This window comes from Ursus maritimus, unplaced genomic scaffold, assembly GCF_017311325.1.
Source record: "Ursus maritimus isolate PB19 unplaced genomic scaffold, ASM1731132v1 scaffold_12, whole genome shotgun sequence".
Taxonomy (NCBI): domain Eukaryota; kingdom Metazoa; phylum Chordata; class Mammalia; order Carnivora; family Ursidae; genus Ursus; species Ursus maritimus.
In genome coordinates this window covers 56,336,082-56,350,113 of record NW_024423564.1, presented here as the reverse complement: position 1 = coordinate 56,350,113, position 14,032 = coordinate 56,336,082, and the positions used below count along the sequence as shown (strand labels likewise).

General features: G+C 40.7%; 1 long non-coding RNA gene across 1 annotated transcript in view; it reads left to right on the top strand.

The window, feature by feature from the left end:
- LOC121102087 overlaps positions 1–14,032 on the top strand; it is a 291,047-nt gene that overhangs the window by 262,037 nt on the left and 14,978 nt on the right. Inside the window, exon 4 of the long non-coding RNA XR_005834157.1 lies at positions 12,137–12,283. This is a non-coding gene — a long non-coding RNA (uncharacterized LOC121102087). The remainder of the gene's footprint in view (positions 1–12,136; positions 12,284–14,032) is intronic.

Here is a 14,032-nt window from a genome sequence, read left to right as displayed (position 1 = left end):
CCATTGGACTGAGATTGAAAGCACCATGAGGGCCAAAAGATAAATAAAAATAGAACGAATTGTACTTAGATAAAGAACATCATGGATACCAAGCAAATCTTCAAATCTACTAGAGAAAAGGGACAGATTATCTACCACTGAACAGCTGTGAAGTGGATAGCAGGTAACTCAGCAGCAATCTTAGCCAGAACTCCATAGATATCTACACGGTGCTGATGGGGAAAAGATTGGACTGTGACACCCACGTCTTATATTACTGTCATTCAGAGGTATATTCGTTTACCAGGGCTGCCATAATAAAATACCAGACTGGGTAGCTTAAACAATAGATATTTATTTTGTGCTTGTTTCGTGTGTCCAAATTTCTTCTTCTTATAGGGACACCAGTTAGATTGGATGAGAGCCCACCCTAATGGTCTCATTTTAACTTAATCACCCCTTTAAAGATCCTACCTTCAAATATAGTCACATTCTGATGTAGGCTGGCGGTTAGGGATTCAGCACATGAATTTTGGGGTTGGGTGGGGACACAATTCAGTCCATAACAAACAGAGTTAAAGACATATTCAGATCCACAAAAGATAGAGCATTTATTACCTATAGATACTTGCTTTATTTTTTTTTTTTAAGATTTATTTATTTATGTGACAGAGAGACAGCCAGCGAGAGAGGAAACACAGCAGGGGGAGTGGAAGAGGAAGAAGCAGGCTCCCAGCGGAGGAGCCTGATGTGGGACTCGATCCCAGAACGCCAGGATCACGCCCTGAGCCGAAGGCAGACGCTTTAACGACTGTGCTACCCAGGCGCCCCTAGATACTTGCTTTAAAAACAGCCAAATGCTGTTTATAATAAGGAGAAAAGAAAATATTTAAAAAGGCAGAAATACATCCAAAAAATAGTAATCAAGTTAATTGTAAATGAATTAAATTCATCTATTAAAAGCTAGAGATTATCACATTGGATTTTTAAAACAGCCTGCTACATGCTTCATGAAAAAAATATATCCAAAACACAATGGCCCAAAGATTGAAAATAAGTGGATGAAATAAGATACAACAGTCACACATAAATCCAATAAAGCTGGTATAGCAATATTAGTATTAAGCCAAAAGCAGCTTAAGGAAAAAAGCATTAGTAGAATAAAAAATACTAGATAACTAAAAGAACCTCTGCCAAGAAAATATAGAAGTCATAAACTCTTGTTTACCTAAAATTGACTGAAAACATATAGAACAAACACTGACAGATCAGAGTATTTGTAATCATGACTGGAAATTTAAAATCATCTGTCTCAGATGGTTTAACAATCTTGACTATACATACATTTACACACATGTAAGTATCTGACATAGAGAATATACACACTCCCCTGGAAAGTTCTCTCTGCCTTGTTAATCTGGCATATGACTTTTGAACTTCAAGGCTGAATCCTACTTGGGTCTCTTAGGCCCAAATTAGTCATTACGACTCTGGGTCGTAATATCTTTATTACGATATTAATATTAATACCTTAATATCTTCCATATACTTTGTATAGTACGTACCTGAGTCATTACAGAGAAGCACCTATTTGTTCCCACTAGACTCTGAGCCCCTTCTTCAGCACCTGTGGACTAACCACCTCTCTGCAGCTCCAATGCCCGGCACAAAGTACACGGTTGCTAATTGCTTGTTGAATGAATGAATCCATAGTCCCCGCCCTTAAGAAGCTCACAAAGCAGAATAATAAACAACAAACGTGCACAGGAAAAGTCTAAGTGCCACTCTTCCAAGTGCCTTACAAGTAGTATCCCATTTGTCATCACAGCATCTTTATGAGCTGTAGTGTTAAGAGCATCTCCCACCACAGATGAGAAAACTGAGACCAGTGAGCTTTTCTAACTCGTCCAAAGACCCATGGTTAATAAATGGCGGAACCAGGATTGGGTTCTAAGTCCTTTGATCTCAGGGCCTGAGCCGTTCACCATTATTCTGTGAGCCCTTCATTATCATATGAGTAGGAACTCCCGTTTTGTCTATGAAGACATAATCACCATAGAAAGCAGTTTTTTGTTTTGTTTTGTTTTTTGCCAAGCAACCAATGAAGTAAATAGACAATAAATCCAATGCTGTTTTGCTAAAAAGATGACGCACACAAATTCGTATCTACACAAACTGTAAAATGACTCCCACAATTTTCCCTTTCCCTCTTTTCTGGAAAGCACATCTCTCTCCCACTTCTCTAGAAGGTTATGTTAGGTGGGAGATGAGGAAAGAACTCAAATGGCCACTTTCCTCTGGGTTCAGCTCCTCTCTGAGTCTCTAGGTCATTCTAGAACCCTACTGGCCACCCTACAATTCTATAGTCTCAGCAGGAATTCCAGAGTGGTGCCCCATGATTCTCAGATCTGTCTGGCTTGCTGCTTCTCAGTGTCCTTAATAGGGAGAGAAGAGATGTATAGGTCCACATAGATAATTGGGTGCCTGCATTTCCCCCTCTTTTATTATCCAGAAAGATCAGTTGTAGGTCAATAGATGGATTCTGAGAAAAATCTGGAGTGGAAGAGAGTAAAAACCCCATCTTCTTCTCAATCCCTATTATGATGAAAATACTATGAAATACTGTATGTTTTATGGTACCTAAATCATAGGGATTATGCACTAACACATATACATATACAAATATACAGATACACAATTGACATCTTAGCTTACTCCCACTGAAGTAACAGTCAAGAAGAAAATACTGCTTTATTTGAGCAGATATGTATCAACTTCTCCAAGTTCTGAGAGCCCTCACGCTCCATCCTGGTAACACTGAGAAATTATTACACAGCTTACATTTTTTCATTGTGTTTGTTTTATGGCACGTTTGACCACAGTTTATGAGACAATTTACCACTGAATAATTTCCATCCATGTAGAAGCTGGAGACAGTTTAATTCATGTCTAACTTCAAAGCTAAAGTGGTTGAGGGCTGCAGTTGAGCAATCAAGCAGATGGTAGGGTGAGCATTGTAAAGCTTTTGACTACAAAATTCAGAGTGTGAATTCCTGGCCAGTAATTTAATATCAATGATCCCTTTTAAGAAATCATCTCAAAAAGCTCCTCTGGTTTTCATGGTAGATCTCTTAAGGCCCAAAATTGGTAAGAGAGAATAATCAAAACAACAATATTTTGTTTTTGGTAGAGAGTGTTAGACTTTTAAAATGTATTACCAATTTAATCCTGACACATATTTTGCTAAGACTTTATTCTCCCCCACACTATGAGAAAAATAGTTTCCAGAAAAGAAATTATTCCTCTGAGCAGAGTCCCATAGATTATAGGAAGTAGTAGAAACAAGACTTACTTGAACCTAGATTTTCTTGTCCAATTCAACACCCTTTCCACTATTCCAACACCCGTCTGCCTCAGGCTTCACTTTGTGGTTATTTTTAATGGCCTTCAGAGGTGGGTCCCTTAGCCAAAGGGCTAGAATCTCTGCTATTTCACAAGGGAAGGGTCATCAGAATGGCTGAGAGGGATCTTGGAGACCATTTAGTTCCATGTTTCTGCTTTAAGATGAGAAACCAAGGCCCAGAGAGATGGAGGTCACTTGCTGAGATAAAATTGGGGTCAGAATCCATCTCTGGATTTTCAATCTTTCTGCTAGTCCCTGACACTTCACCAGAACTGTTTCACCTCCAAACTTGAAATTGTATTTATTTACTCACTACATTTGCTCATCACTTGCTGTGGACCAATTCAGGGTTTTCTCACTGAGGACACAAAGATTTATACTGCAGGAAATCTTACTCCTTCCGGGAAGATAGATGTACACACAGTTAGTTAGTACATTGGAAGTTTACACAGGCAAAATGGATTAACAAAGAGTGAGCAATTAACTAAGCCTGTGGAACAAGGGAGCATTTCACCAAGAAGTAAAAGTTGAATTTTCAAGTAAGAGGAGAGGCTTGCTATCCAGATCATGGACAGAGGGGCTTTGTGTGAAGAGAGAAGTATTTGCATGAAGGAATTGGAGCAGGGAGGAATATACACATCCTTCGGGGTGGGGCACTCACAGGGGACCCAGAGAAGAGTGAGATGAACAGAGAGTGGAAAATGAGGTGCTGGATGCAGGCTGTGCATGTCATATCAAGGAGTAGGGACTCTCTTCACAAGGACATGAGGAAATATGAAGACACAAACAGCAGCAGAGTTAATTCACAGACGGACTTTGTCAGGTGAGTATGATTATCCCCAACTATGAGGTTCACAGAATAACTGCTCACGTCAGCCAGGGTTCATGCGGGTGTGTGCAGGTGTGTGTGCGAGTGTGTGCATGTGAGAGAGAGACAGTGAGCATGAGCCTAGACCAAGACTTGGGTATTCTGAATCCAAACCCTAAGTTTGTTAGACATCACCATGCTGTCTCTGAGAGCAATGACTTGTGAAAGGGAGAAGCCAAGTCCTGATCATTGGTCATTCCAAAGAAGTGTAACACGGAGAGTGCAGAGACCCCATATGTTTCTCTGAAGAAACACCAACCTGGCCTCTGCCTACCTCCCAGAGCCTTTTTTTCTGTTGGTCTACAGAGTTTAGTTTTTCTTTCCCAAATTCTGAAAAACAAACAAAACAACGACAGTTTTCTCTGCCAATGACCCTTAAGGGATTTATGTTGACAGGAAGGGAAGTAACCTTCAGTGAGAAGAAGGGGCTGCTCTCTCCAGCTTTGCCCTCAAAAGAGGAGCTCAACCAATAACAGAAAAACCCTCCAGATTCATATTCTCTCTCTCTCTCTCTGTATCTCTCTCTGTGTCTCTCATTATCTTGTCTCTGGACTCCTTCCTAAGAGCCAACATTCAGGCCTGCCCTTTCTACATGATTATAGGGTACAAACAAATTTTGTCTATCATTTCTGCAAAAAAAATGCATTTATTCTATATTCCATTTCCTCTGCAATATACTTTCTGCTCACTGTGGTTATAGAAATGAGAGACAAAGAATACCAGATCAGAAGATCTTTAATATAACACTGTATGTTAACTATACTGGAATTAAAATAAAAACTTAATAAATAAAATAAATTTCCTGGAAAAAAAAAAAGAGGCTTTATAGCGACTCAGTCCAGGGGCTCAGTCGGTGAAGCATCTGACTCTTGATTTCATCTCAGGTCATGATTTCAGGGTCATGAGACAGATCCCCATGTTGAGCCCCACGCTGGGCTCTGCACTGGGTATGGAGCCTGCTCAAGATTCTCTCTCTCCCTCTCCCTCTGCACCCTGCCCCAGTATGTGCTCTCCTTTTGTAATAAAAATAAGTAAATAATAAATTAGTAAGTAAATAAGTAAAGTAAGATAACCACTCAGTCCAACTGCAGCATCTTCTGTTGCTCTTGTATCTGTAGCATCTAGTACAACCATTGTGGCCAATTCATTGATAACTTTGTGCCTGATTCACAGTAGACACTAATTTTTAGTTAATTTTCCAAATGTTTGATCTCCTTTTTAGCATCTCGGGTAAAAACTGGAAAAAAAATTAGAACAGCCATCCAGGTACAGTTTAACAAATGTCTAAAAACGTAGAAAATACAATTAAGTCAATAATATTTACCAAGTCAGTCAAGGTCTAGTGAGAAAAATAGAACCCAGACCAAGTAATTTAAGGGAGGAAATGGAATACGAGAAACTCATTTCATGTGTCTTGGGAGAGCTACAGGTGCAAACAGGGGATGGAGAAGTAACCCAGGACTTAGCAGGAAACCCACTGTCACCCTGAAGGATGGCAGGACAAAGGAAAGAAGTAGCGTTAACAGAGCTAAGATGCAGAGCCGCCTAGAGGGAGGGGTTACCAAGGGGTTGCCAACCACTGAGAATTCACAGTCACCCTGGCCATGCTACCTGAGCAAGCAGAAAGGAGTACAGAAATCCCTTGTCTTCTCTCCTCCTCGCACCCCTACCCTCTGTCTGTTGCCTTGCACTGGCCAATCCTAACAGAGTGACGAAGAGCCAGAATATGTGAGAAATGGGAAATGTAGTTTGCGGGGTTTACCTCGCTACAATACAAAAAGATCTTAGGAAGTGGTGAATGGGTCTGAGATCAAATACAAAAAAAAGACAGAAACATATCTATAATTTCATTTTGAAGAGAGAGCCACCGTTGATGTTCTACCATATTTACTTTTCATCGTCTTCTTATATTTTTTATTTACATAATTGAGATCATACAGGTTTTGCAAGTTGATGTCCTTCTGTTTTCACTCAGTATTATTTATGTATTTTGCCCCATCATTCAAAATTTTATAAACTTGATCTTTATGGATGCATAATATTGCATTTTTATGGCTTTACTATAATTTATGCCATTTCTTTATTGTTTTGATATTAAAAATTAAAAATGCATCCATCAAAGCAATTTTTAAAAGAAGAACAAAATTGGAGGACTTTAGCAAATTTCAAGACTCATTATAAAGTTATGATAATTAGGCAATACAGTATTGGTGCTAAGTTAGAAAAATAGACTGACTGAAACAGAATATGGAGTCCAGAAATAGAAGCCCACGTATTGGGTCACTTGATTTATAACCCTCAAATTCAGTAGGAAAAAGACAAATTTTTCCATAAATGGTGCAGGGCAAATTGAATATCCATATGGAAAAAATGAACCTTGTTCTCTACCTCACAGCATGCACAAAAACTAATTCAAAGTGCATTAAAAACCTAATGCGAGGACTAAAACAATCAAGCTAAACGCAAAATATATTGAAGAATATCTTCTTGACTTTGATATATGAAAGATATATTAAATAGGACACAAGAACTCAGCTTAAAAGAAAAAAAATAATATTATATTAATGTTAAGAATTTCTGTTCATCAAAAAGTGACTAGGCAAGCCACAGACTAGAAGCCATTATGTATAATACATACATCCAACAAATAATTCATACCTATAATATGTAAAGAACTGCTTCTAAAAATCAATAAGAAAAGCACAAACAACCTGATTTTTTTTCAAAGGCAAAAATATTTGAATGAGTATTGCACAAAAGAGACTGCTCAAATGGCCAAACACATGAGTGTTTGATTTCATTAGCTATAGGGGAATTTCAAGATAAGCCACAGTATCACTATAAACTCACCAGAACAGCTAAAATTAATCAGCCTAGCTATATCAAGTGTTATCAAGGATGTGGGGCAGTTAGAACTTTCATACATTACTGGTGTCATTGTAAACTAGTTAAAGCACTTTGGAAAACTGTTTTTCAGCATAAATTAAAACAGTGAAACAGGAATTTACTGGCATTTACTTAAGAGAAATGAAGGTACATATCTGCTAACGACATGTAAGAAAATATTTTAGCAACTTATTCATAACAGTCCCCAACTGGAAACAACACAAATGTCCATCAATAGGAGAATGGATTGGGAAATTGTGAAAAATGTCTACAGTAGAATAGGACACAGTAATAAGAACGAACAAACAATTGATGTACACATACAAAAAAAATGGATGAACTTTACAAACATGAAGCATCATGAAAAGCAATCACAAAATACACTTACTATATGGTTCTATTTATATGAAGTTCTTGAACAGGCAAAATGATGTTGATGGAAATTGGATAGTAATTACCTCTGCATATGGGTTATTGACAAGGAAGAGGCAAGCAGGAAATGGCTGGGGTATTGGAAATGTCTATAGTTTGATCTGAGTGGCAGTTACATGGGTCTACATACATATGAAAAAATTAGTTGAACTAAACACTTAAGATGTGTGCACCTTTACTGTGAATAAATTGTACCTTTAGAAAGTATCAAAATATTCCCTAGGATAAGTAATATGGCAACGCACATCTTTGTGCAGAGATCTTAACCCACATAACCTGTCTACATAGATTGGAGAGGCCATGTGGTACGGTGGGAAGCATACTAATTCTGAAGTCAGACTGCCTCAGTTTAAATTCCAGCTCTGTATGTTTCTAGAGTTGACATGCCAGGTGTGCACGTGGCATGTCACCTCTACTTTTCTTATTTTTATCCTCATCAATAATGGAAATAATAGTATCTACTTCAGGGGGTTTAGTGAGATGTAACTGTCCTAATACATGTAAATCACTTAAAATAGTGCCTGTGTATGGTAAGTATTTGGTTGCTGTATTAGGGTTGTCCAGAGAAACAAAACCATAGAAGGTGGATTGATAATGATTGACTGATGGATTGATTGTAAGGAATTGGCTCATGCAGTTGTGGTGGATGACAAGCCCTAAGATCTGCAGTCTGTAAGTTTGAGCCCCAGAAGAGCCAATGGGATAGTTTCTGCCCAAACACTAGGACGCTCAAGACTCAAGAAAAATAGATGTTTTGGTTCAAATCCAAAGGCGGGGGGGGGGGGAATAATGCCCCATCATTTAGGCAGTTAGGCAGGAGAAGCTTTCTGTAATTTAGGGAAGCGTCTTGTTCTATTCAGGCCTTCAACTGATTGGATGAGGCCCACCCACACCTGCCTGTTAATTTAAATGCTAATCTCATCCAAAAACATCCTCACAGAAACACCCAGAGTAGTGTTTGATCAAATATCTGAGTGCCTGATGGCCCAGCCAGGTTGACACATAAAATTAACTACCACAGTGGTATTAGCTATTAATTATTAGTGAAATTCCTAGATTAAGGAATACTGACATTTTGAAAGTTCATTCTTTCTTTTTCTTTTATCAGCACCTAGATTTTATTCTAACAATGGAGGGATTTAAGCATGGCTTAATGTTTTTGGCCTTTTGTTTTTGTTGTAATTCTTTTTATTATGTTACATTAGTCACCATACAGTACATCATTCGTTTTTGATGCAGTGTTCCATAATTCATTGTTTGCATATAACACCCAGTGCTCCACGCAATACATGCCCTCCTTAATACCCATCACCAGGCTAACTTGAAAGTTCTTTCATACAGGTCACAAAATCCCATTCAAATGGTTTGTACAAGTTCACATTTGAATCACTGTTCTGAGAGAGGACCTGGCAGGTGATGGAATGAAGCAGGCTATGTTCAGGTATTACTGAATATTAATGGGAAAGAACTAATCATTTGGTTTGGCAACAAGCACCAAGATTTGCAGCTTTAAGGGAAGCACAGAACGACCCTGAAGAAAGCTGAGTATCATGACTTAAAACTCAACAGCTTTGCAAGCTCCTCGTTTTACAGATTCCCTTCTGAAATTACTGCCACCACCCCCCCCCCAGTGCTTGTCCTTCTTTCTGAGCCCTGCTCCTTGCTCTGCTTTCCCGCCCCCTCTCCAACTTCAGCTACTGCTGGCTGTGCATCCTCTTATCTTGCCCTGGCACTCTTAGTATTTCCACAACTGCTGCGAAGCAACTTTCTTAGATGGTAGGACCGGGGATTCCAGACAGAGGAACAAGCACAAGCAAAGACACAGAGAACATATGCAATTCCAATGCCAGGTATTTACCTAAGATAAATGAAAGCATATGCGTAGTGATGGTAAGATGGTTGGTGGCCCTGAAATTCAGGATAGGTGGAATAGAGAGTCATCTCTCACTTGTCCCATCACCTGCCCCACCACTTCATCACTCGCCAAATTCCTGGGTCCTGCTCTGCTTTCTTTTGCTTCTGAGCCTTTGCACATGCTCTTCCTTCTGCCGGGGCCACCATCCTCAACTGTTATCAGTTGACTGGCTCCTACTGTCCTCAAGACTCGTCTTGAGCACTACCATGTCTGTATCCCCTTAAAGCAGGATGACTGAGAGAAAAATACAACCTGAGTGTGACTCTTCAAACCTGCAAATCCTAATCAAAGATTTTGGGTGATTCCTCATCATCTTTAGACTTCAAAATCTGGCCCCAAACAATCTGCCACACCAGTTTCACCTCTCAACACTTCCTCTTCATGCTCCAAGCTCCAAGTACACTAGACGTTGTTCAGACCCTTGAACTTGACACCCACTGTGGCCTCGGGGCCTTTGCACATGTGTTCATTCCACCAGAAACATTCCTTTCTCTGCCACTCACGCCTGTAGGTGAGTGAATAGGGCTTCTGTCCACCCCCAAGTCTCTGAAATGTCACTTTCTCAGGGGAATATTCTATGGGCCCTAGACTGGATTACCTCCTTCCCCACCCAGTATACTCCTAAGGCCTCCTGACCTCTCCTTAATGTAATACTCATTATGCTTTATGGGTTATTTACTTATTCATCTGTTTCTCACGAGACTAGAAGGCTCATAAAGGTAAAGATGGTCTTCATTTTGTTTATCCTTCACTTCTAAAACCAAGTACACTGTCTCTAGCAGCTTTTATCGATATTATTTACATGGTAGGTAATTGGTAAGCGTTTGCTAAGTAAGTGAATGGTGTGGGTGTGAGTGCCCACACATACAAGTGTACACACGCACACCTAGGCACTTTGAGAGATTGCAAATGCCAGATGTGCTGCTTCGTCTGCATCTGTGCTCTCCCCCTGACCCTTCTCCGCCTTGCTCTATGCTTCCGGAGGCCGACTCTGAAGTTATGTCACATTTGCAATCTGGCTTCCAGTTGGATTCAGCCGACAAGAAGCACCAATGGAAAATTAGAAAATTAGAGGCATTTCTTCCCTGCTCTTTGCTTTGGCGCCTTTCTTCTGGCAGCCGCTATGACCCCCCTATGACTGCAGCTCCTGGCAAGAGGCTGCTTCTCCCGCCTGTCCTTACCAAACTCTAATACACTGTTTCTTCCTTTTATCCCTTTGACCCTAGGGGAGAGAAGAGCTTCTCACTTACTATTCTCAGGGTGCCCCAAATAATCCCCCGTTTGCTCCCTTTGCTCTGCCCACATTCTGTAAGTAGTTCCTTCATCACGATCTCTTCATTTAAAGCATCTGTATGAGTCCTGGTCCCTGCAGGGACCCTGACAATGCACTTAACCAATACAGATCCTTTTCCTCCCCTCTCCCTGCTGCCAGCCCTAGTTTGTAGGGGGTTCCCTCAGTTGTCTAGCACTTACCACTGAGCTTACTGATCGCTCTTCCCCACTGGATGGCTAGTGCCTTGAGAGCAGAGGAAAGCCTTTTATTCATCTCTGCATTCCCAGGGTCTAAGACAGTGCCTGATTATACTTAGTACTTATTAATTAATTGTTGGTCCTGCCTCACCTATAAAATGAAGCAATGGGCCTGAACTATCTCCAAAATCATTTTTTAAGTCTTCCTAAGTAAATGAGATAAAGAAAATGTTTTTAGAGTTCCCCTCCTGCAGGAGTTGCCCAGGAAGATGCAAACAGCCTTGTGTTTTCTCGGAGATGTAAAAGCTGTCTCCAGAGGGGGAGATGCCGTAAGAAGCCCATACTGAGCAATTTATGTTGGAGAAAAGATTTACCACAAAATATCACAGTTCAGATCAGATTTAATAGACCAATAAATGGCTGCTTAACAAGGACATTTGGTTACTGTTACATTAAGTTTCCTAAGGGACTTTGTTCTGTTCTCCTAAAAGGCTGTAAAGGTCTATGAAGCACAGGCCCTTCCAAGTTTGATTTTTTTAAAAATCAGTCCTTTTTGGAAATTGTTCTTCTTAAGTGACAGTAGGAAAACAAGTCTCAAACGTTTTCTTTTCCAGGCACTTCCTTCATGTATTTTGGAGAAAGTTTGGCCTGACTTACAAGGAAACCCCTTAATTGTCCCTTAAAAGTAGAATTGCGTCATTGTGGATAAGACATGGGGTTCAAATAGCTCCCTGGGGGCTGGACTCTTGGAAACTCAGCAGGATTTTAATTGTAAGCAGACAATTTGTTTTGGATTGTATGCAGAGCATGAAAATATAACTGCTATAGGATCTAACAACATATAAGAGGATTAAAGTCTAGTATTTCTCTGCTGCTTTACTCCTTGATCTGAGGCATCTTTGCAAGGGGGATGAGCTCACCATCTAAGGTGATTCAGTGTCCTTTGGAAAATCTGAAATGTATTAATTATTAGCTCCTAGCACCTCGAGAAGCAATCTCAGTCTCGTTCGCTCCTGTATCACCAGGACCTGACATTATTGCCCAGATCTCCTATGCTTGATACATGTACTGCATTTCCTTGATTCTAAGGCACATGTCTTTTCGTAGTTTAACAGCCCCCAAAATCAGAATGTCTCATATAAGCAATTGCATGTCATAGATTAATCAGCTTTTCCTTTCTCAGTGGTACATAGAATCATGATGCCTACGATGATTGATGGTATCTTAGATCCAGTGAAATGTGGAATGCTGAGCACCTGTGGTGAGCCAGATTCTATGTCAAGTCCTCTAATGTATCATTCGTGACACCATGTGATAATAACTCTTTAAGGTAGGTATTCGTATCACCACTTGACAGTTAAGGCTCAGAGTAGTGCAGTCAATTGCCTGGACTCACAATTTCTGCTTGGGAAAAATAGTTGGCCTCAAACCCAAATCTGATTCCAAAGCCTATAATCTTCCCATTGTACTGTACTGTTCCAGTGGAGACTTCAGATAAACATATTTTAGAAACGATAATTTAAACTCTGTGATGTTTCATTGCTGTTTTAACTTTCTCTATCCTGGTTGTCCTTGATGCAAGCCGTGAATGTCATCCCAAAAAGCTCTCAAGAGTGGTCTATACATATGAATTTGTTTGTATTCTTGGCGACAGAGTGGCAGAAAGCCATTCAAATTAAGCTATGTGGAATTGACTGGAAGCATCCACGGATAGGTCACAGCTCCAAGGCAAGGCGAGGGTTGGATATAGTTGGGGTTCAGGAACCATTGGCCACAGAGACTCCGGTGCTGCTGGGACATTATCTTGGCCCTGCTTCTCTCTGAGTACAGCTTCATTTTTCTTCTTCACTGGAGCCCCAATTGTCTACAAACCAAAACCATAGCCATTCACATCTCCAGGGTGCTGCATCTTAGAAAGTCAGGTATATAAGACAGGTTGATGCAACCTTTCTAACCCAGACCTTAAAATCCCAGAGAATGAACTCGTTGGCTCCGGTATCCTCCCTGCTCTCTACTGAGCTGGGGCCTCAGGTGGAGTCACAGAGAATGAAGCTGGCAGGCCCCACAGTGACTATGTGACAGGACCTGGGGGACCCAGGGGGCAAGTCCCAGAAAACAGCAGTGGTAGGCAAAACATCCCTAAATGTCTGTTCTACAAAGCTACTGAAGATGTGCAGAAATCGTATTTATAGAATACCAGGAAGAAGGGCAGAAGTATTTTCAACTGGGGAGATTGATGGGAAGTGAAATCCAAGATGGACCTTGAAGGATGACTATGAGAAGTCGGGGTGGGGTGTGCTTTCCAGGTGGGAAAGTAGTATGACAAATACCTGGTCTCTCTGGGAGCAGCCCATATGATAACATGAATGCACAAATGTCAATTAAAATTAGTGGCATGGGAGAAAATACATATGAAGTTATGATCAAGGAGACTTGATCTTGAGAAATGAGGGACAGCTTCCTTGAAAACGTGATATTCGAGCTGTGAGCAGAAGGATGAGGAGGAGGACAAAGTAGAGACCAGTAATGCTGGAGGGAACAACTCCAGGCAGAAGCAAAACATATGCACAAGATCCTGTAGTGGGAGGACCCTGGCAAGTTTGTGGAACTAGACGGACCAGCTGCTCCTGATCTTTTTCTGGGTCTCAGCTAAAACCCGCAAGAGCCCTTGATGCTACCCTAATCAGATCACTTAGATGCTCAAAACTCTTCAGGTAATCCCTAGCACCTGGAGCCGCACTTCCCAGCCACATCAGGGCACAAATGGCTTACCGGGTGCTTGAGATACTGATCCCTCCTCTTCTGGACCAAGCATCCTCCTCCATTTACTGCAGTGTGTTGTACAAAACCAAAACTACAATAATTTCCTATGTGTGCCACAATGAGACAAAAGCTGGAAAGCACTGAAGAGAATAAAATGAAAACACCCAGCTTACGACTCAGGTCTCTTCCCTCATTTCCCTGCTGGGCATGTCCATCACCATCTTCCAATTCACTCCCCAGATAGAAAGGAAGCATATGAGGCTCAACGGTGAGCTGGGCAATGGAGTTCGCCTGCGCCCTCCTTACTTGCTTTCAT